This window comes from Protopterus annectens, chromosome 1.part0 (genome assembly GCF_019279795.1).
Source record: "Protopterus annectens isolate FY-2018-M chromosome 1.part0, PAN1.0, whole genome shotgun sequence".
In the NCBI taxonomy this organism is placed as follows: Eukaryota; Metazoa; Chordata; order Ceratodontiformes; family Protopteridae; genus Protopterus; species Protopterus annectens.
In genome coordinates, this window is record NC_056725.1 from 445,537,629 (window position 1) to 445,562,289 (window position 24,661).

Genomic DNA, 24,661 nt, shown 5'->3' on the forward strand with positions numbered 1-24,661 from the left:
CCGACTGAAGAAACTCCAGCTGTACTCAGTTGCATACCGCTTACTTAGAGGTGATCTCTGCCTGACATACAAGGTCATGTCCAACCCAGAAATGATGGGCATGCTCCACCTAAAAAAAAAAAATCCCCGAGAGCCACATGCTCTAGGGATCTAAACCTCACCACAATGATAAATAAGACTTGCTGGAGGGATAGATTTAAGTTCCAGAGTCTCCCCATGCTTTGGAACAGGATTCCAATTTACATTAGGCAGATCCCTTCACTAATAATCTTCAAGAGAAACCTTGACGAGTGGATGGGAAACAGAAAATTTACCCCTGGGATCACTGCTGTGGTTCTGCTGGACAGAGGTACAGGGAACTAATGGCTCTGCTGGACAGAGGCACAGTGAACTAATCTAAGGGGGCGGCAAAAGCCAACACATTCTGGCTAAGCTTACAGATGCCCTCGAGCAAATAGCCTAGTACTTACCTATGAACCTATGATCTTATTTTCCTTTGCAGTGCTCAAAGCGGTATATAGTTGTGACACTGCAGAGCATACTGCCATTCTGGATGCTGAATCATTCAACTCTCGAAAGTGATTCTGAAGCTATTATCAGCATTGACTGAAAGTATGGTGGCAGTTTGGGAAACCATAGCCAGCTCTGAGGAGGTATACAGTAATCTTAAGCTGTATGATAACATGCATCTACTTAATTGACAGCTACAGACAAAGGGGTACCCCATGTATAGTACATTATAGTAGAAAAGACATGTATAGGAATACATACATGTAGTAAAACTGCCATTCATATCCACATTATCCAGTACTGCAATGGGAGGAATACACATGTAGGCATAGTAATGCAGTACTCAACATCATTTACTCTCATATACTGCACCAAGGTCTTATTCTCTTTGTAAGGAAAACAAAAGTACATAGGTGAAGATTATCCTGATGTCATGAACTACCTTGTTGTGAGTTTTTAGTTTTTACTGACCTTGCATGGGAACAATGCTACTGGGTTCATCCCAGGAGGAGTAAACACTGACAACAGAATCGGACAACTCTTATGCATCTCAGTGATTAATGCACCAGGTTAGTAACACTTACAACTGATGTCATGAACTACCTTGTTATGAGCTTGTAGTGGCCTTGCATGGGGACAATGCTATTGGGATCAACCCAGGAGGAGTGAACACTGACACCAGAATGAGCTAACTCCTATGCATCTCAGTGGTTAATGTACCAGGTTAGTAACACATGCAACTGATGTCATGAACTACCTTGTTGTGAAGATTTAGTGGCCTTGCATGGGGACAATGCTACTGGGATCATTAAAGGAGGAGTGAACACTGACATCAGAATGGGCCAACTCCTATGCATCTCAGTGGTTAATATACCTGATTAGTAACACATACAACAGATGCCTTTACAGCAGGACTGCACATACAAAATACAGACTGACCACAGCAAACACTGCAGAATGGCAGCAGAGTTATGTATAGCTTATATATATCTTTTTGCATTGATGCTCTTAACATGTGTGCATGCACCTCAAAGGGACACAACAGGTAATCATGTTCAATCTGATGCTTCATATGCTGTGTATTCCTAGACCAAACTGCTGTTATGGTGGTACTCATAGATGCTAGGCAGGACAACAGACTGATGCTGACACCCTGCAGGGACTGATGATAATAAAGAAAAGCAAATACCCGAGTCACAGTCAGATAACACAAAGTTACCCTGGCTGGGCATCCATCTTCAGTACAAGGTTAAAGGTATGGCTTCACCCATGGATTAGTCTGAGTGTCTATAGTCCAAGCATTTACAGTGCCGATTGGAGGAGGACTCTCCAATGGCTGTGAGCATTAGTAAAGCTCTCCTTGTGGCTGCAACATTAAATGAGCACACTGCATCTGTAGGCATACTACTCATAGTGCAGTCCCTTAGCACTGCTCAGCTTCATCAGATGTCAGGGATGGCTCCGCCATGTGGAAGACACTTGTGGTAATCAGCACATGTGTCAGATCAACATCCAGGCACAGTCTGCTGCTACCCAGATAATCATGGAGCTGATTACTGTATTGTGTGACATTTGTGAGTATGACACTGAGCATGGCATCCATGGGATTAAGTCATGAATCACCTTATGAGGTCTGTGGTCAAGCACTCCACATTTCTGGGTGGTATACATACCTAAGGTGGTTGTATACATGGTCATCACATAGTATAAAATCATAATTTGTATAAGAAGTGCATGATGCTCTGGACCCCTTCATCTTTAGTGGCAATGATACCCAGACTCCATTGGCAGGAGACCTCTCCAGAGAACTCCATTCATGTCATGATCCCATAATAGCACAGCAGCCCTGCAACTAGAAACCCTAAATCCTACTGCTGCATACAAGAAAACTGGTCAAATTTCATGATCACGTAGTTACACCCAAATCCTGTCACACAAAGATGCTGTCCCTGACTCAGAGTATCCTATGTCAGTAGGGCCATCCCCTGTCTGCTTCCTGTAACATGCTCCCATTCACCCAGTGTCTAGGGACAGCCACATGTCATTATATCCCTTGTGACCTGTACACATGATGATATCTATGACTCACTCCAAGATCCATGCTATTACATGTGGTAATGCCTAATGTATAATGTGATCTAGCCATGCACTGACCAGCATAACTTTTCATTAATACTGTATACACTGGGGTTCTGTGTGACACTGCACTGTCAATGGTTGCTTATCAGAACCCATAATTCTGAGTTAGACATCATATCACCACTTTGCCTACTCTATTGTTCTGTGGTTGCTGCTTGCTCATATATATATATATATATATATATATATATATATATATATATATATGACAAAAAACAAAAACCCAGTAGAAGGAGCTAAATACCTCAAGTAATAGACAAGCGTAACGGCTCATAAACAAATATGAGCCCAAAATCCAAACTGTCTGCTGTTCCCAGCCAAATATGAGAGTAAACAGTTCCCGTTCCTTCAGTACTGGCTGTACTACTCAAATCTATGCATCCGCTGGTTGCATCAAAGACAACCAATATTTACAAGTAATGGTCTGTGACTAATACGTGAAAAAGCACATAAATGACAAATTTATAGTAAAAAATTTTCTATATGAGATTGTAGTAAAATACAAGCGAGGATATGGTAAGGGGCCGATTAATGTAGGCTCCTTCCTTTGAGGTAGGGTTTTATAGAGACCGTTTCATTCAAGCCTCGACCCCTATGTGCACCTAACCTCAAAATCCATCGTAATTCTGCTTCTTCGGTTTTATTATAAATGTCACCTAACCGAGTAGATGGGTTCTCTACATGGAGAACCTGAAATAGAAACTCATGAGTCTCTCCTTCACATAACATGTGCTTTGCCAGTGCACTACTCCCATCTTTCCTGTGAAAGCAATAATAATGATCTCTAATACGTTCCTTAAGTGAACGATTTGACTTACCAACATAATACTGAAAACATATTACACAATGGGCTACATACACTATGTTGCGACTCATGCAACTAGCATCAACCCTAATGTCCCAGAGTCTCCCACTGTCCGGATGTCTAAAATAGTGGGACTCATCTATATAACGACACTGGGGGCATGTTCCACATGATTTTTTAGGTTGTGGACAGATCGTGATACATTGGATAGATTCATAGTTAGATAGTTAGTGTTTACATTAGATTAGCTAGATGATTTTTAACTGTTTATGTGTTTGTTTTAATAGTCATTTAGGTTCTATAATACAAGGGAGATATACTATTTCCACAATTAGTGTCCCTGTGTATTATACTAGTTTTATCTTTCATTTAAGCTTATAGGAAAGTGTTTTTGGTTTTTAAATATTAGAACTCTTAAAATGCTCATTATATAGTTTGTACAAAGGAGTTCATATAATTGAGTTTTCGGCATGTGGAATGATGTTAATGCATCTAGTACACTAGTATGCAGAATATCTTGCCATGTTAGATTCCATTTGTGTATTATGTTTACGTATCTTTAGCGCCCACTACCTTGGAAACGCTGATTTTATCTGCGCATATTGAATGACGCTGTTTTTCAGTCGCCAGCAAGTAATGGGACATGCTGAGATATTTTCTACCATTGGTGAGACATTTTACCTTTGTATTTGAAAAGGACAAATGATTGGTGTTTTTGGTTGTATGTTTAGTATTTAAATGGTTTGCTTTTATTCCTTTGTGTATCTGATGAAGCGGTGTTGCACACCGCGAAAGCGCTTATTCTACTATTAAATACGTTTTATTTTACATCTATGGAGCCGATTGACTTTTTTGCATAAGGAAAGAACTTTGTGGATGGTTTACCTCATTTACTGGAGAACTGCAACATTTTAGATCCTGAAGGAACGGGAACTGTTTACTCTCATATTTGGCTGGGAACAGCAGACAGTTTGGATTTTGGGCTCATATTTGTTTATGAGCCGTTACGCTTGTCTATTAATTGAGGTATTTAGCTCCTTCTACTGGGTTCATGTTTTTTGTCATACTTGTTTTGGGACATCCACTTTGGTTATTTGTATATATATATATATATATATATATATATATATATATATATATATATATACACATATATGTTTTTCTTTTACTGTATCAGGCTCTGTACTGGCTCTCTTTATATAAGAACAGTGATTAGCTTACTTGCAACTACACACTGAAGATGCCAGAGGGCCAAACCGGTCTATGTTTCCTGTTCCCAGCCTGTGATTGCTGAGTAAGAGGCCTGGTTCAGGCACTGCTTTCTGCTGTCTGCTGTCACTGTTTAAATATTTTTTGTGGAAATATTATGATTTGGAATAAAATGATGATAGATTATCGTGGATTATTGTGGCACATTGTGGATTAATGCTGAATCAAGCATTTTATGGCATTGAGTTTATAGTGCTGGATTACATGTGGAGTATATACATATATATATATATATATATATATATATATATATATATATATATATATATATATATATATATATATATATATATATATATATATATATATATATATATATATATATATAGATAGATAGATGTGTGTGCACTCGAGCGAATGCATGTGTGTATGTGTGTGTGTGTGTGCGTGTGCGTGTGTGTGTGTGTGTGTGTGTGTGTGTGTGTGTGTGTGTGTGTGTGTGTGTGTGTGTGTGTCTATATGCATGCATGAGTGTGCATGTATGTGTCATAGAAATTACCTGGGTTATATGCCAACATTGGTTATAATCCCATATGCATTACACACTAACTGCCAATTCAATATGGTGGCCTTTCTTGTATGCAAACCTCTCTGACAGTGAGTCAGTTGGGACCTTTGTATTGCTACATGTGTGTAATCTATGGCAGTGCATACTTTATGGAGACAAATAATATAGAAACCATGCATAATGATGGTTCTCTTCCCTGGTTAATTATTAAGCCAAATATCTTCATCCACATACAGAAGCAAAACTTAAATGATATAGTCAGGTATTTTAAAGGAAGAGGTCTGTGATGTAGATAACATATCCCCTGTTCATCTCTGAAATGGCCCTGTAGTTAGAATAGTGAACACATGTATATTTTTGTGTCCACAGTGATATGAAAGAACACACATATTCCTGTTGATTTTGCATGTGGGCAGCACATATCAACCAAGCTGTATGCAATATCCTTATCTACACAGAAATGATCAATAATCTCCTGGTCAGTTAAATTATGAAGCACTATTAGCCACTGGTACCAGTGTCATTGTCTTCCGGCATATCCTAGCACAAACAGATAGGAAGTGGCAGCAGTAATAGTTATCAAATACATAAATGCTACTGTGATCCTGGGCATGTCTGCTGTCTGCAACTCTGGTATTAACTTTGATTTTTTTTTTTTATAATGTGCAGAATGATATTCAAATTCCACTCCAGTTGTGACAATGAATTGCAACTGCATCTACCTTACATACATTTACATATCATTATAGCATTATTTGTCTATGCACCTTCATTTGCATGTGATTATGCTGTCATTTACATACATTCTATAGTATGCACTTCTGCTTATTGCATGGTAGCATACCTCACAACCTGCACACATTAAAAACAGGAACAAACACCCTAAAAAATAGGAGCATCCTGATAAAAATCTGGACGTCTAATTACCATAACATTTGAATATCAAATAGCATATAACCCTTCTGGCTTCCACTAAGAATGTGGGACACTACTCAGAAACATGTTTAAAAAAGCAGAGAATGACAAAAAAATTATGGAAAATATAACTACATTATCAAAGAGACAGTGTAAAACATTTAGACTTTAATGAACTCTATCACAAAATTCTACCACACAAGGATATTTCTTTTTACACTGGAAAAAGGGAGATGTAAGATGTGGTTCCTCTTTCTTTAAATTATTGTTGCCACTACTATGTTGGTCAAGTAGTCTGACTTCCTGTGTATTAGACAGCTTTAAATATCACAAGATGAGAGAGATTCAGAAAATTCTGTGAAGGGGTAAATTAAGCTTGAAAATAAGGACATACCTCCACAAACAGGGGCATCCTAAATCAGGACTGACAATAGGAATGTTCTTCCACTGTTGCACAAAAATGGAACTATGAATTGTTAGAAATCTGCACTTGGCCATTTCTCACACAACTACACACTGCACAGTGAGCTATTTGATTATGGATTCCACCCAGAAGCTTCAGAAATGCATGCAGCTCTAATTATGACCAGGCTCAGGTCTGCAGGGGGTAAGTTGTTCAAGTGCATATTAACAGAAAAGCAGATTAAAGTGCTCCACCTACAAGTCCCCAGTGTCCAGTTTCCCACACTATTATATAACAACTTCATGGTCATTCAGACAGTGAAGAAAGTAGAAATTCTCAAAACAAAAAGAGTCACTGTTGGCAAACAGCACCAAGAGATTTTCAGTGGAAAACAGCAATAGGGGGGTCCAACATCACAAAGCTGAATTTGACTACAAGTAACATTGTGCACCTTAAACCTGACAAATTGAAGGGAAACCCCTTATGGCATATACATAGGAAACTGTACATTTAAACTATCTTCTCATTTAACAGAATAAGTGTATATAGTTATCAAAGCAAAAGTACAAAGTTGTCTTAATGCCATAATATAAAAATGCACCATTTTAACAAAGGTTTAAAACAATTCCTATCAATGTTTTATCTGCATCATATATTTCTAACTTTATATTGAGAAGACGCTCTGTTAAAATAAATTAATTAAAAATCTACAAGTCTTTGGAGCACAAGAGTTAGCAGATTTGTTTTTGATTTTGGTGGTACAGCAGTAGCGTTGTCGCCTCACGGCAAGAGGTTATCCAGTTCGATTCTCGGCTGGAGCGCCATCTGTGTGGAGTCTGCATGTCCTCCCTGCGGTCGAGTGGTGTTCGACAGACATGCATGAATGGACGTGCCTTTGTTGAAGGTTGGGCGTCAGGCTGGCACCTCGGCACTGTAAAAATTGACTGCCAATCATTAGCGGACCCGACTTCCGCTGTGGCGACCTCTAACCAGGAAAAGCCAAAAGAAAAACAATAAGAACTGAAAAATGAGCCTATAAAGATTTTTCTTTTGCATCCTCGGTTATTAACAAATATATAATTTGCATTCACTAAGTAAGATTTCAGAAATAGTTAACACTATTAGAAAGCTCAACCACAGTAAAAGTAACAAGGGTGCTGCTGCTTAAAATTCTTGTTTTCTCATTAACTATTTATTTATATAGTATAGGAGTTAAATGTGAAGCAAACACATTAAACTAATAAATAATAGTTACTTACTGCTTGGTCAAGTAAATAACAGGATAATTACATCCTTTGTTTTTGCCTCTCCTGAAGAGATGCCTAAATATTTTATACCATGTATTTCCCTTCATATGACCTCATGCACTCAGCATAAATCAAGTATATGACAATAGTCAATATACCTAGAAAAACCTTAAAGCTGCTATGAATTTTGTCTAGACCTTTACATAAAAGAAATGCCAGTAAGTACTCATATTTCTTCCGCAGGTATAATGATTTATAAAGTACTTGAGAAATGCAAGAAATGGAAATAAACACATGAAACTGAACTTTTGTCAATATTTTACCTGTATTCAGCTATCGCTGGGATAAGAAGATCATCTGAGGTTCTTATTTTGAGAATTCTGGTTTGAAATTTAAGATATCATTCATCCCTCTTCTAATCAATATTTAAACTTAGAGTATTAAAAGCACATATACTCTGCTTTCTTCATCTGCAAGACTATAAGAAAACTTTTTTTATATAGGCCAAGAATTTAAAGGAAAACCACAACCACAGACTGAAAAAAAACATGTTTATTTCATCATGTCTTGATGTTTCCTACATTTTAACACCATTTTGAACACTATATACTTTTTTTTTTAAATCTTTAAATGTAATTCCAGAATCTGCTCACATTGGGTCCGGCATCTTGATTTTTTAGTCTACCTCTAGGTATTCCACATTGCAGCGTTTGGCTTTCAGTATTACATCATAGCCCCTAAGCTCCTGTCAGTGCATTGACTTTACATGTATTTTCATGTATACCCTGCTTTCTTTAGTCACTAAGGTTTAATTTCCATTTCTTGCTTTTCAATGACTACTGTGTCTAATTACTATACTAGAACTTTCCATTTCACTGTTCCTGGGACTGCAGTTAGATTGCTTGGAATTTTAAAAGTAATTCTTCAGTGGGAATCATCAGAATATGCATGTGTCCCATTTTATTTTTTTATTAACAGTGTCCAGGGCCAGAGAAGGCCAAGTAATGCCATACTGCCAACAGCTGAAAAAAAAAACAAATAAAACAGATAAAACAGCTACTGAAGTAAACCACAGTCAGTAATAGCTTATTTTCAAAAGAAAACACTAAAGAGAATAACAGGGTTGAATATAAAAAATAATAACAAAAGACCATGGGCCAGATTCTAAAAGAATTATTCTCAGTGTAAGTCTACCCTGATTCTGAAAGACTTGCTCTCAGTGTAAGTGACCTACCTCTGTGAAAGTCCTATGTATAAACTGGTTTACAATGAGGGCCAGATTCCAAAAGATCTGCTCTCAGTGTAAGTGGTCACTTATACTGAGTCCAACCCTGAGATTCAGTAAACTCCACATATACACAGAGTTTACATGTGTGCGCCGTGATGCGCAGTGAGCAGCAGCGTTAATAACATATTCATGTTGTGCACCATGTTTAAACATAAATATGTGCATTTTTGTGGCTGGCAACAGTGACACCAGCCAGGAAACCATGTAAAGAAAGACAGATAGCAAACCTGTGTACATAAGAGCACAGTCAGTTAACGTGTTTGCTCGGAATGCCACAATGATCATCAGGGATTAACATATAATTATCATAGTTGTCAACCTCTTAGTGCAAGAAATCTGGACAAAGATTAACACAATGGGGCAGCAATGACACAGAAAAAGGGACAGATTTTACATATTTGCCATTTTAAACTTAGAAATGTGCTAGAATAACAAAGTATGTATTAAGATACATTTCTGAATGATTTGAAGTCTGAAACTCAAATGTTTGTAATTATTTAGTGGCATCAGTCCTGAGATCATCTCAGTGATATGGCAGAAAACCACAAATTTTATAAGAAACAGACCAAAAGAAATAAGGCAAAAATGTGGACAGTCTGTGAAAATCTGGACAGTTGAGAGGTATGAATTAGTTATGTATATGGTCCAAGCACAGTACATCTGGTGCAACAACTTGATGGGGCTTCCACACTATCAGACAATAATGTTTATGCCACTAAAAGAATACCTAAGTCTGGCCAGTAAGATGCATGACAGCTCACTGTGGCAAGGGTGGTACACTTCAGTTACAGGTCAAACTAATAATATAATGAAAACGAAAAAAACTAGGTAAGAATCAGATTATGTTCCTAAGATAAGGGACAAAAGCGCTTATCACAGTAATTTGTACTGCATAGGTTTTATTTGTTTATTTTATTAATTTTTTTTAAGCAGTTCAACACAGTTTGGCAATATGGGTGGTCTTTCTTCTTGAGTTACACAGCCATTTTTACACTTCAGTTACACATCACTTGAGGATGTGTAGTGAGGTACATGAAGAGGGGGGCATTGTACTCAGTTATTGGTGTGAACTATAGAGGTATTGTGGCCTATGATGTAGATGTCCTTCACATGCTCAGTAGTTGTGTTACATACAGGGCAGTAGTCAGCAATGTGGCCACATGCTAGTGGAAATTCCACATACCATCTACCCCAGAACACAAGTCGCATACCTAGTGGTCTGATTATAGGATGTGATGTCTACATTATACTTGGGTTGTGTGTTTGTTTTCATGATATAACAAATCCCCGTCATGTTTTTGTGTCATTGCAGGTGTTGTCATAGCTGTGGCAGAAATCATTGGTGTGTGTTGATACTGTCTGCATTATACTGATATCACAGATGGAGTCAATGATTGCCCATAATCTGTAGTCCTTCAGACAGCTGTTTGGATACAGGATGTGTATGTCATTTGTGATTTATGTGACTTAAATAATGGACAGGGACGGGCCTTGCAAGCAGCCCTGATGTACAGGCCTGATTACTGGAATGAGATATAGGTCACTTTACACATTTCAACATATTTAGATGTCACTTGGTGATACATTGGTCTCCTCACTTGGTGATATAGGTGTTTATGACCACATCTGACAGTGTTGAGTGAATATATCAGTGCAGATTTGTGTAAAATGAATTGGGCTTGTTACGTTCAAAAGGATGATATTGTTGTCATCATGCATGCCTTCGATTACTTCTTTGAGGATATCTACCAGATGTAACAGACATAATGTAGCACTAACAACTCACACACATAGCACATGGCCAGGATATTACTAGTGTCCATTTAGAAAAGGTCCATGATGACATGTTGGTCGAACTCACAGATGAGGAGAGTCAGGGTGGGTCAATACATGCATGCATCAGGTGCTGTCCTCCCCTCTCAACTCACATGGATGCATGTTGATGTACACCCTTCTACAGGAACATAGTATTTGTGAAGGGAGTGTTGAAGTGTGTATTCAACCATGTCAGCAAAGTATATGTGCTGAATCATGCAATTGCCAATCTGTGATTTTGTCACAACCTATTGGTTCTGTGGGATAGGCCTGGATGAAGGTAAGACAGTGCATGCTGCCTATCCTCATCTGACCTAGGGTTTGGACACCATCCTCTACACAGATATCATTGAGAAACTTTCCCAGCTGGGGATTAACCCTTACATCACTAGATGAGTAACCAAGTGGCTGACTGTCATAATACATACTGTGAAAGTTGGTGAATCAACCTCTACCAGTAGAGCTGTCACCACTGACATACCACAGGGATCTGCGCTTGGCCCTTTACTGTTTGGAATCTATTTCTTGACAGTTCAGGCTAAAGTACATGGCCTTTGGCTAACCATGTTTGCTGATTCTAGCATAGTGGGTGCAATTGTTGAGTCCACCTATGATGATAACATACTACAGGAGAGGCTAACACAGACAGATGAATGGTGACAAAGATGCATGGTCTACAAATAAATGCAAAAATGTGTCTTTCTTTTGTCCTTCTGCAAAGTGGAATTCTCTGCTCATTACAGCATTGACAACAGTCTCACTATGCTGAAACCCAGTGATGCAAGCACTGGGAACACAGATAGATAACAATCTGAACATTGACCACAAAGTGTCCACACTTGTATTGAAAGCTTATATTGTGCACATCATAAGTCACTCCATCATATTCAGATTTGAGGATTAATTGCAACACTGTCGTTGAACCTCATGAAAACACTAATAGAGTATAATATTTTCTTTTGAATGTACCTCACCAGACACATGCGGCAGCTGGACAGACCACAGGTGTTTCTCACCAGGAAAAAACAGGGCCTACAAGCCATGCCATAATGTATGTGGATAGACTGACAGCCATGTCAGTGTAATTTGTATTGTATAGGATGAGTGGATGTCTGCCTGGCCTCCAGGCCAGTCTCTGACCTTGATCTTGTGGGACTAGTGCACATTTACAAATCAGATATAGCTGCTGACATCAGCAGTGTCTGGTGAGGAGAATATAATAATAATAGTGGCCCACATGCAGGTGTAAAAGTCTCTATGTAATGTCAAGTAAGTGCACAAACACACACACACACACACACACACACACACACACACACACACACACACACACACACACACACCAGTAGACTGCAGTGAGACCAGACCCCCTACCTATCTAGGGATACAGACTACAGAGCTCAGTACCAGGCACAAGTCTGAATTTTATAAGGCTGTAGGACAACTTATAGTGGATGACATCAATAGTGCACGTTGGAGAGAAGATGTTGGGAGGCCTGCATGAAATGGATGTGTAGGCTTGTGCAAATGTCAAAATACAGTCATTCCATGGAACTGGAGTGGTAGCTGTAGGATACACAGTTATGATCTTCAGGCTAGACACACACACACACACACACACACACACACACACACACACACACACACACACACACACACACACACACACACACACTTGACTGCAGTGAGAACAGTACCCCCTACCAATCTAAGTACTACAGCTCATTACTTTACAGAAATGCCACAGCACAAGGCTGACTTTTACAAAGCTGCAGGACAACTTATAGTGGATATCACCAGTGCATTTTGTAGATAAGCTGTTGGGGGGGGGGCTAGATATTTAGGCATGTGTAAGTGTCAAAATACTGTAAATTCATGGGATTGGAGTGGTAACTATTGGATATACACTTATGCTCTTCTGGGTAGACACACACACAGTTGACTGCAGTGAGAACAGAACCCTCTAGCTATCTAAGTACACAGACTACAGAGCTCAGTACTTTACGCAAGTGCCACAGCACAAGTCTGACTTTTACAAGGCTGCAGGACAGCTTATAGTGGATGACATCAGCACTGGATGTAGGAATGAAAATGTTGGGAGGCCTGCAAAGATTCACAGCTTCATATGTTCATAGGAGGTTACTAGGCTAATGACGCTAGGGCTTTTACAAACCTAGCCATGTAAAAAACCAAATACCCTTATTGAGCATAGGTAGATGGTCATTGTTAGCAGAGCGATTTTGTGATCAACACCCACTGTTCCTGTCCATGAGGGACACAGGTGCCACCCCCAGGGTGAATTTACTATCACCCATCCAATCTTCAAGGTTGGACTTGAATATGGTCATTTAGGAGCACTGCTTCCAATGCATTGGGAGCCTATTCCAGAGGAGCAGCAATCATTGGGAAATATATCTGTCTCTCCAGCATGTTCTGTTTATGTCACAGGCTAGTTTGAGATCCCTGGTGCCAGTTAATCTTGTCCCATTTGATTTGCAGATGCCTAGCATTTCCAGTAGGGTCTGAGACTGCTCTGTAGGCCAGGCAAAGTTCATCTTTCAGCAGTCTGTATGATACTGAATACAGTGACAGGGCTCAGTCTTTCCATGTGTGTCATGTTTTGGAGACCCTAGATTCCCCTGGTCAGAAACCTCTGTGGACATCCTCAAAGAGGGTCTCACCCAAACAAATGTCTGGTGCCAGAAACATGGCCTCAAGCTGAATACAAAAAAATGCATCATCCCCCACTTTGGGGAGAGTGATGTCCCCACAAATTATCATATTAATAACAATGTCCTAAGCACACAGTCAGTCGTGAGGGATTTGGGCACCCAGATTGATAGCAACCTGACGTTTGACCACCATGTTGCTTCCATTGAACAGAAAGCTTTCTACATGGCCCACCTCATAAGTAAGGGTATCTCATTCAGGAACAAGGAGGTCATAACATCCCTGTATTATTCCCTTATAAGGCCTATTATTGAGTACAATGCCCTATTCGACATGTACCTTGCAAAACACATGTGACAGCTGGAGAGACCACAGAAGTTCTTCACCAGGAGAATCCAGGGCCTCAAAAATCTACCATACACAGATAGGCTAAAAGCTCTATCCCTCTACTCTGTTTCATACAAACTCCTCAGAGGTGGCCTCTGTCTGGCATACAAGGTGATCTCAGACCCTGCCTTGATGGGACTACTGCATATCCACAAGTCAAGCTTCACTCAAGTTACCCACAAACGTGGCCTCAACCTGATTTGTGACATGAATAGAACTTGTTGGCAGGACAGATTTGTGTACCAGAGACTCCCCCATCTATGGAATAGACTCCCTCTCCATGTCAAGCAGAGTATCTCTTCACCCCTTTTTAAGTGCAACCTAGATAACTGTATGGGAAATAGAAAATACATTGATGGGATTCCACCCATGTCCTTGCTGGACAGGGGCATCTGGTATTGATTTGTCTATGCATGGACTAAACTCTTGGCTAGGCTTATAAGATCCTCAGGGCCAATAGCCCAGTAACTTCCTATGTTCCTATGAGACAGTCACCAAATCCATGAACGAGGGGAAGATGGTGTACACCACCTACCTTGACCTGGCCAAAGCCTTCAACACTATTCCCCACTGTGGCATAGTAGATAAACTCTCTCAACTATGCATCAATCCAGATGTTACCAGATGGGTAGCAAACTGGCTCACTGATAGCACCCACCTAATCAAAATAGGGGAAGCCACATCAAGCAGTAGACCCATAATGAGCAGTGTACCCCAGGGATCAGTCTTGGGTCATCTGTTATTCAGGCTATACTTTTCTGAGGTGCAGGCCAAAACCAGTGGGCTATGGCTGACCAAGTTTGCAGATGACTGCAAGCTGGGTGCTGTCATCAATTCCCCAAGTGATATGGATGTTCTCCAAGAGGGTCTCACCCAAACAAATGACTGGTGCCAGAAACATGACTTCAAGCTGAATGCCAAAGATTGCATCATCATCCCCTTTGGAGAGAGTGATGTCCCCACATATTATCACATTAGTAACAACATCCTAAGTACGCAATCAGTAGTGAGGGATTTGGGTACGCAGGTTGATAGCAGCCTGACTTTTGTCCACCATGTTGCTTCCGCTGTACAGAAACCTTTTTACATGGCCCACCTCATAAGTAAGGGCATCTCATCCAGGGACAAAGAGGTCATAACATCCCTGTATTATTCCCTTATAAGACCAATTATTGAGTATGACACACCCTTCACCATGTACCTCGCAAAGCACATGCAACAACTGGTGAGACCACAGAGGTTCCTCACCAGGAGAATCAAGAGCCTCAAACATATACCCTACACAGATAGGCTAAAAGTCCTGTCCTTCTACTCAGTTTCCCACAGACACCTAAGAGGTGACCTCCATCTGGCATACAAAGCAATCTCAGACCCCATCTTGATCGGACTGCTGCATATCCGCAAGTCAAGCTCCACTCAAGCAACCCATACGAGTGACCTCAACCTGGTCTGTGATATCAATAGGACTTTGCAGGACAGATTTGTGTCCCAGAGACTCCTCCATCTGTGAAATAGACTCCCTCTCCATGTCAAGCAAAGTACCTCATTACCCTTTTTAAGCGCAACCTGGATAACTGGATGGGAAACAGAAAATACACCCCTGGGATTCCACCTGTGTCCCTGCTGGACAGGGGCTTTGGGTGCTGACTTGTCTAAACATGGCTAAACTCTTGGCTAGGCTTATGAGGGCCTCAGGGCCAATACCCTACTAACCTCCTATGATTCTATGATCTTATAATCCTATGATTCTCTAGTTGCTGCACGTGTCTGGTCTGGTACATACAGAAGGGAGCACTGTACTCAATTAGTGGTCTGATAAGGGTTGAGTACAGCAGAGCTATGACCTCCCAGGTCTTGGATGTGATGCTCTTTTTTATGAGGTGCACAATATATAATGCATGTCTTAACACTATAAACACATTGCTCAAAGTTTAGATTGCTATCAACCTGTGATCCCAAGTCTCACAACACTGCATTTGAGCTTAGAGGGGTGCCACGTATATCATAATTAGCAGTGGTACTTCTTTGCCAAAGGGGACAATGAGGCATTTTTTTTTTGCATTAAGTTTCAGTCAGTGAGTTTGGCACCAATTATTTGTCTGTGTCAGCCCTTACTGTAATATGTGAACATCATTAAGGAACTATAAATGATTGCACCCAGTTGCCAATCATCTACAAACTTGGTAAGCCACAGGCCATCTACCTTTACCTGGACTACAAAGAAATAATTTCCAAACAGAAGAGGGCCCAGCACAGATCCTTGTGGTTGTCCAATGGTAACTGGTCTACTGGTGGAGGTGGACTCCACAACTTTGATAGTGTATGTTCTGTCAGTGAGCCAGTTGGTTATGCATCTAGTAATGTATGGGTTGATCCCCAGATGGGTGATTTTCTCTATGATACCTGAGTGGGGGATTGTGTCAAAGGCCTTGGCTAAATCAACATAGGTGGTATTTCTTGTTTTCCCTCATCCAGGGCTTTAGAGACATTATCAAAGAAGTTCAGTAGGTTTAATAAGCAAGCTCTACCCTTGACAAAACCAAACTGAGTTAGGTTAGGTGATGAAGGTCATCTATGTCCATGTGGGTAAGGTCCATAATGATTCTTTCTATAGCCTTGCAGATAAGGCTGGTTAGGCTTATGGGTCAATAGTTCCCAGGGTCAGTTGATGGATGTGTAGGCATGTTCAACTGTGAAGATAGTTCTAGCTCTGCATGTAACCAGATTGAAGTGCATTGTATGTCACACAACATCTGATATTAATTTATGTAGTCTAGTTGATATATTTGTGAACAAGTACTGAGGCACCAGGGTTTCAGTGCATGGGAGGAGGCAACACATAACTGCATTGTAAATATCTGACATATTATTAGATAGGGTCTTCATTTTGTTCTGTTTCCACATTTAGTTTCATGGCATAAAGAGTAAATGGACAGTAAGTAGTACTAATACATGTTAATATTTACTTTGCATGGAGCAGAGGCAAACAGCAGGTTCGTGCAATGGTTGGCAAAGTGTTTACACATGCAAGATACACATTTCCATTATTTTCCCTGTTTGCACATAGTTAAGCAGTGTGCAAACATGAGCTACATTGCTAAAAGTTTGAGAGTTTGTACTGAGTCCATAAAACACACCTGCTGCTTAGCTGAATCTGTAGCAGCAGGTGTAAAGCCATTAACACATTTACTTTTTTAGCCCAGATGATACCGGGTTTGAATCCAGGTGTATCTAATACTTTTAAATAAACAGTGATAATCCAATGACATTAATTCTTTATAGTACATGTGTTGCTGTGTGTTGGCATAGCACAGTGGGGTAAGCAGCATTGCGCAGAGGTAGCAGGAGCATTGTAGGGGTGCTCATGTCACTTGGCATTGGTACATGATGCAAAACACCGTGGAAACAAAGAGGCCAAAATGAAAAGGGATCCTTTTACTGGTACTTAAGTGTGTTGTGTGTGGTTCAGTGTTTTGACCAGATTATAGATGTTAAAATGAGGTAGATATGAAAGTGGTAAAATGTGAAGCAAGCAGGAGGAAGAACAATGGAAAAGCAGTACAGGAACATGCAGGAGGGAGTTAGGTAAGAGCTATAGCTTTTCATTTCTTCATCAGTGAAAAAATGTTAATATGTGCAGAATATTATCTGAATTTTGACTGCCACTTCCAGAGAGAGGGGTGACAACAATGTAGTCACGTTGTATAGAAAAAGAGTGTTAAGAAGACATGTGTACAAAATGGAGAGCGATATATGGGATGATTTTTTTTTTTGTGGGACAGGTACCCATTTTTTTAATTCAGTAAGAGAGGAGACAAGACAAGACACAGGGACTGTGAGGGACACAAAAGGTTGTAGGACATCATGATTGGGGTGAGGGAGGAAACAATACAGCTCATGCTCATAAAACATGGAGACAGTGAGAACCGAGTCCTCACCCACTGGACTGTCATCACTGTCCCCTTACTCTGCTGGCAGCTGGAGTGCTTGATGTCTTCTCCTCCTACATACCATGAGAGAGAGAATAGAATATTATTAACATAGAGGAAGAACTGGGATGGCTAGAGAACTGCTAGCAAGTTAAATTAAATGCATGTTTTTCCCCTGGTGTCAATAATAGAGAGAATTTGTTATGTACTTAAAAAGAAAAGGGTTAAAACACTGACTTTTTTAGAACTTTTGTAGAAGTTTTATTTCTTAATCTAGCCTATTTTATCATGTGACTAGGCTTTTTTTTTAATTTAACCTATTTTATCATGTGGCGAGTCTTCTTAACTTAGATTGGATGTTGTTGGGTGATGTATCCCAAGAATGGGTATTTAATGTATGTAATGAGCAATGAATTTTAGTCTGGAGAAGTTTCTGAGAGTGAAGAGAGATGAAAATGCTAACTGAAGTCATTGTCTTGTTAATAAAGTACCGGTAATCCTACAGATACTGCAATTTATTTATTTTTTCCGTTTTCTGACATTTATTTGCATTTGCTGTCCTGCTTTTTGATAATTTTTTAGAAGTTGCAGTTTGTATCTGTATGGAGAACTGAGCCCTCCCAGAAACTAGCTTCATGGCTCTACCAGCTAGGTGTATGCTGAATGACACACCCACTGGGTCATTTATAGTTAATCCTGAAGGTACTAGCAGTGTTTTAGCCGGGAGCCAAAGGAGGGTGAGCCTAAATGGAAATTCAAGTGAAGAGATTTTGAATGGATGTCTTGCCACACCTTTTAATCCATTCAGTACCAACAACAATAGTGTAACAGTGCCTGTAAATATAGTGGTTAACCATGATGAACTGTTTAAGAACCTGGAAAATGATCTTGTGTCACTCAAATGCTTGCAATGGGACAATTTATTTTTTTGAAAACTGATTATTGAATCAACAGGTCCCAAAGGGACTTAAAGTAATTAAATTGCCTGCTGGCAATGATCTACCCAAAAATCTGGTAGATAAATGGCTCAAGATAAATCAAAGAGCCAGTCTGCAATACATGGAAGTATTACGTGAGTTTAATAATGCTAAACATGAGTCTATTACTGAAAACTTGAAAAAGAACTATGCGAGACTTAAAGAAATGACTTCTAATGATAATTTTGCCAGCAAACTGTACTTAATTCAAGATAAATTAATCAAACTCAATGATACTTTAAGCCAAAGAAAAGTAAAAAGATTCTTGAGAGACAAGAATGACTATGCAGGGGGCATGACCTCAGCATATGGGTTGAAACTGAATAGTGCAAATAGAGCTAGTGTGATGATGGAAGACGCTACTCTAAGAAGTGAGGAGGAAGCAAATTCACTAAGAAGGTTGGAGAGACTACATAGCAAGCCTGGAAATCAGGGTGCTATGAGCTGAAATGAGACAGCAAAAGCGAGTGAGAAACAACATGTTTCAGAACAAAAAATACTGAACAAGTAGTCAGACCTAAAGTGAAGGGGGTGAATGCCTGCACCAACTCACCTCACACTAAGGAAATAGTTACCCATCATAACAACAAATGCCAACAAGTGGTTGAAGTATATTAGAGGGTTAATAACCAGGAGAGAACATGGGCTCAAGTAACAGCAAGCGGCAGAAACAGAAGGTTCAAAAATTTCAAAAATTACAACAAGCAATCAAAAAACGGATATGCATAAGTGAACCACAACAAGAGACACTGGAAAAAATGAATTAACCAAGGATAACGCAGGTACTGTAAACTTTAAAATAGTTAACCTCTCTAATTATGAATTATCAAGAGAGGAATGTTGTGTACTAAGCAAAGGCTGGAATTTTGCTCCGACTCAGAGAGCAGACAAATTAGTAGCTGTAAATGAACTAAGAAACTGCTAGAAGCCTTAATTTTGACATAATATTTAACAAACGCAATGAAGTAAAAAGTGAATTTTATAAGCCTAGTTGCTTTAACCCACCATTATGTAAGGAGTTAGAAATGTTTTTAAACATATGTGAAGCACAGATAGTTGAAACATTGGATAATAGTGCTGGATATAAGTATTACAGCTTGACTAAAAATGAGAAAGAATGTTTTGAGAAATGATATAAAAATGAAGAAGTACTGATATTTAAGGCTGATAAAGAGGGATCTTTGGTAGTACTAGATAGGGGAGAATGTTGTTGTTTGTCTTTTGGCTTTTCCCAGTTAGGGGTTGCCACAGCGGAACTCCAGTCTGCTAATGATTGGCAGTAGATTTTTACAAATGCCGAGGTGCCAACTCGACGTCCAACCTTCAACAAAGGCATGCCCATTTACGCTTGTCTTTCAAATACCACCCAACCATGGGGAGGCCATGCAGACTCCACACAGAACCTCTTGCTGTAAGGCAACAATGCTATCGCTGCACCACTGTGGCAATACTAGATAGGGGAGAATATGAGTATAAAATAAGAGAGTTGTAAAAAGACAAAAAAATCTATAAAAAGTGACTTTCTCAGATGTAATAAAGGGATATGCTCTTATAGATTCTTGTATAGAAGAATGGTTCTGCACTGGCAGAATAGATGAAAAAACAAGAAAGAATCTAACTAATACTAACCCTAAAGTAAGTAGGATCTTTGATGTACCAAAGATCCACAAAAACTTAGAAGACCCCCCGTTAAGGCCTATTGTTGCAAGTGCTAAAATTAAGACTGAAGGGCTATCTGTTTTTGTGGACAAAGTGTTACAAAAAGTGGTACCTAAAAACATTACATATATAAGAGATAGCTTTGACATTTTGAGTAAAATTGAGACTGTAGTTGTGAATGAAACTGATGTGTTAGTTATACTGGATATTAATTCCCTCTATACTATGATTCCTAATATAGATGGTATGGAAACAGTCAGAACTGAACTTTTAAGATCTAGAATATTCTCTTCTGATACGGTAGGATTGCTTATGGAAATGATTGATCTGGTATTAAGTTACAACTATTTGGAGTTATATGAACAATTGTATGTTCAAATCAATGGAGTGGCTATGGGAGCAGCTTTAGCTCCCAGTTATGCCAATGTATTTACGCAAGATTGTGAGACAGCTAACATCATCAATAGTAAATATAATGAATATATATTAAAAATGGTTCGCTTTACTGATGATGTCTTTTTAAATTGGAGAGGGCCTATTGATATCTTGAATGATTTCCTGAAATATATTAATAATGTATGTTCATATCTTAAATTTACTTATAATTATGACATGCACAGAATTAACTATTTAGATCTTACTATTTATAAGGAAGACAATATGTTGATATCTAAGATTTATAAGAAAGACTTTCAGAGCAACATGTACTTGCATTATTCTAGTCTCCATCCCAAGAAAACAAAATCTAACATTGTTAAGGGCCAGTTAAAAAGGATAAGCAATCTTACTAAAGATGATAATGTTTTTGTACAAGAAGCTGAAACTTTCTGTAAAAGAATGGAATGTAGAGGGTATCCTAACAAGGATATGAATACATTGTTAGAGAAAGAAATAGATGAAAGAAAAGTATCTAAATGTGATAGTATAAAAAGAAAAGAATATATACGCATAAGACAGCACTAGCAGTGCAAAATTGTGTTGATTCTAAAGCTATAAAAAGTATTATTTTCAAAACTAATAATGAAATTATTAAAAAGAAAGGCACAGGGCCCAGGTTTGTACAAAAGAGAGCTAAAAATTACAAAGATTTCTTTCAAAGTAAACTGAATAGAAAAATACAAGTTGAAGGTAAAAAAGGAATGAATATCTGTTTCAAATGTAACGTGCAATTATTTGTATACTGACTCTAGAGAAATTGAAGTACGAAACTATGTAGTCAGGATACCAGGAAGCTTTTCATGTAAGAGTAAAATATAGTTTATTTATTAATGTGCATGAATTGTCATGCTTTTTATGTGGGAAGAACTACCAGGGAGCTCAACAGAAGAATTTACGAGCATAAGTATACTATTGCCAATGGAGATGAAAAGAATGCTATGTGTAAACACTATAAAGAAAGTAAATGCAAAGTTAACTTCAAATGTTTAGTATTAGAAGCATTGAGTAACACCAAGAATATTATTAACATAGAGAAAGAACTGGAATGGCTAGAGTACTGTTGGCAAGTTAAATTAAATGCATGCTTTTTCCATGGTCTCAATAATAGAGAGGAATTTGTTATGTACTTAAAAAGAAAAGGGTTAAAACACTGACATTTTTAGAACTTTTGTAGAAGTTTTATTTCTTAATTTAGCCTATTTTATCATGTGACTAGTCTTCTTAACTTAGATTGGATGTTGTTGGGTGATGTATCCCAATAATGGGTATTTAATGTATGTAATGAACAATTAATTTTAGTCTGAAGAAGTCTCTGAGAGTGAAGGCAGACAAAAGCACTAACTGAAGTCATTGTCTTGTTAACAAAGTGCCGGAAATCCTACATATACTGCAATTTATTTTTTATTCTGTAATCGAAGAAAGGTTTATCACCACCAAACCTCTCAATGTCTGTTCCATATCTTTACTACTGTCTGTGTACCCTTCCCATTTTGAAGTCGCTGAACTTGTCCCTTCCTCCCTCTGCTCCTCGACCATTCTTTGATGGACAGAGGCTCTTTCAGTGAAAAAGAAGCTGTAGAAGTATCAAAGGTAGTATTTGTCAGAACCTGTTGAGAAAATGATGTAGCTGTTTGAGCGTGCATATTGGATATGCCGGCAATAGCTAGAACTGAAGGAGAAAGCACTACAACTGAAGGAGGGGGCATAGCTCCTGTTACCAAAGCAACAGAAGTGCCAGCTGATTGTGAGAGACTTTCAATTACATTGCTGTCATTCATATTCACTGCACATTCTCTAGACCATGAGAAAACTCCCCTCTCTTAAAATCATTCATATCCCTTTCTAATTTTTTGATTTTAGAGGCTTGAAGCCTCTTCTCATAGCTGATGACACTATCATGCATTAAATCAAGTCTATCACCAATAATCTCCATTGGAAAAAATGTACATATATATGATTGCAGATTTCTCACTTCACTCAGCAATTCCTTCTCTTGAGGGGCAAAAAATCAACTAGGAGTCTCATATACTCAAAACTCAGTTTAAGATTAAGTGCTTCCCATTGTTTAAGCAAATTAAGAAAGGTCTCACCATAAGTCGGAATTTTTAGAATCCTGACACCCCTCGGAACTACTTTGTGGTGCAGAGCTGCCTCCAAGTGGAATCTCTGCCATTGGATGAGTTTAAACTTATACAACTTATTTTCTAATTCTCTGAACCTTTTCTGAAACAAAATCTGCAAATAATTATTCACCATAGCAGTCTGCTCTTGCATGCAAACAGCCATATCAAAAAGAGGATTCATGTCCACACAAAATATTCTATTCAGTCGATTCATTTGTAAATGCAGTTTATTAATTACACCTGGATTATAGCCAAGCTCAACATCACATCCCTCAGCCATGTTCCATTCCCCTGAACCACAAAAAAGTCAGTACTCCAAAAAGGCAGATCACCAGACAGAGGTTTGGTTCTGAGTACAGATTAACAACACTTCAATATAAAAAACACGATACCAAAACAACAGCTGTATTGAAATAAAGACTTTAATAGACAGAGTAAGAGCTTTCATGATCAATCGCTTCATCAGACTGCTCCATATCAGATGAAAACACAGTTTAAATAACTAGTTAACCAATTATCACAATATGCTTTCTATCAACCAATAGCAACTCTCCATTGATCAAATATGCACAAAACAGACTCAATAAAACATAACAAATCATTATTTCTAAAAAGGGTATACATGCAAAAAACAAATAAATATATCAATGTTGAAGTGTACGTGCACGTAAAAAAGATTCTTAAGTTGTCTGTGTTAACCACCATGCAATGCCACTTAGCATGCTTGCACAAGCCCAATGAATGGTATGCTACCAGAATATACAGAAAAGAAACATACTCAGACTTTTTTCTGCACTATACTAGTTGCCACCTGAAACATCAGAACAGGTCAGTGGTTAAGTAGCAGCTTGTTAGAGCTGCCTGCATGATCTCAGGGGAGGAAGAGTTTAAATCAGTGTGTGCAAACTTGAAATCTATGTTTCTCATGAGAGCATACCCAGTAGATTTACTTAATGCACTTATAAATGAGGTTACAGAAAAAAGAAGAGCAGGTAATTTTAAACCCATTGTAGGTGCCCATATTCCAGATAACAATCTGGCAGGTGGAGACATTAGAACATCATTTGAGCAAGAAATTCCTTTACTTAAATCTTTGATCATCACATATAGTTCTTATTCTCCCAGTTTAGGATAGATTTTTAACAAGAATTGGGACATTTTAATGGAAGACACAGATGTAAGATCTCATCTAGGTGCTAAACTTATCATTACATACAGGAAAGGGAAGAACTTAAAAGATCTCCTTAAAAATAGACAAGTTCAGAACATGACAGACCCTCCAGATACTCATAAGAGTGGTTCATGTAATTGGTGCCAAAAGCTTAAACCTGGAGCCACGTTTTCTATAAATAACATTGAATATAACATCGGGGGGAGCTATAACTGTTCTTTGAAGGCAGTGGTCTATATTGCTTTATGTGACCATTGTTCTGTTTTTTTATATAGGAAAAACAGAGAGAAAGTGTGCCAGTAGGATTTATGAGCATGACTATGCCATCAGGAAGATCAACTTAAACAATGCTCTAGCTAGACACATCCACGAGAATATAGACCACAGTTTTAAGTTCATGGCCATAGA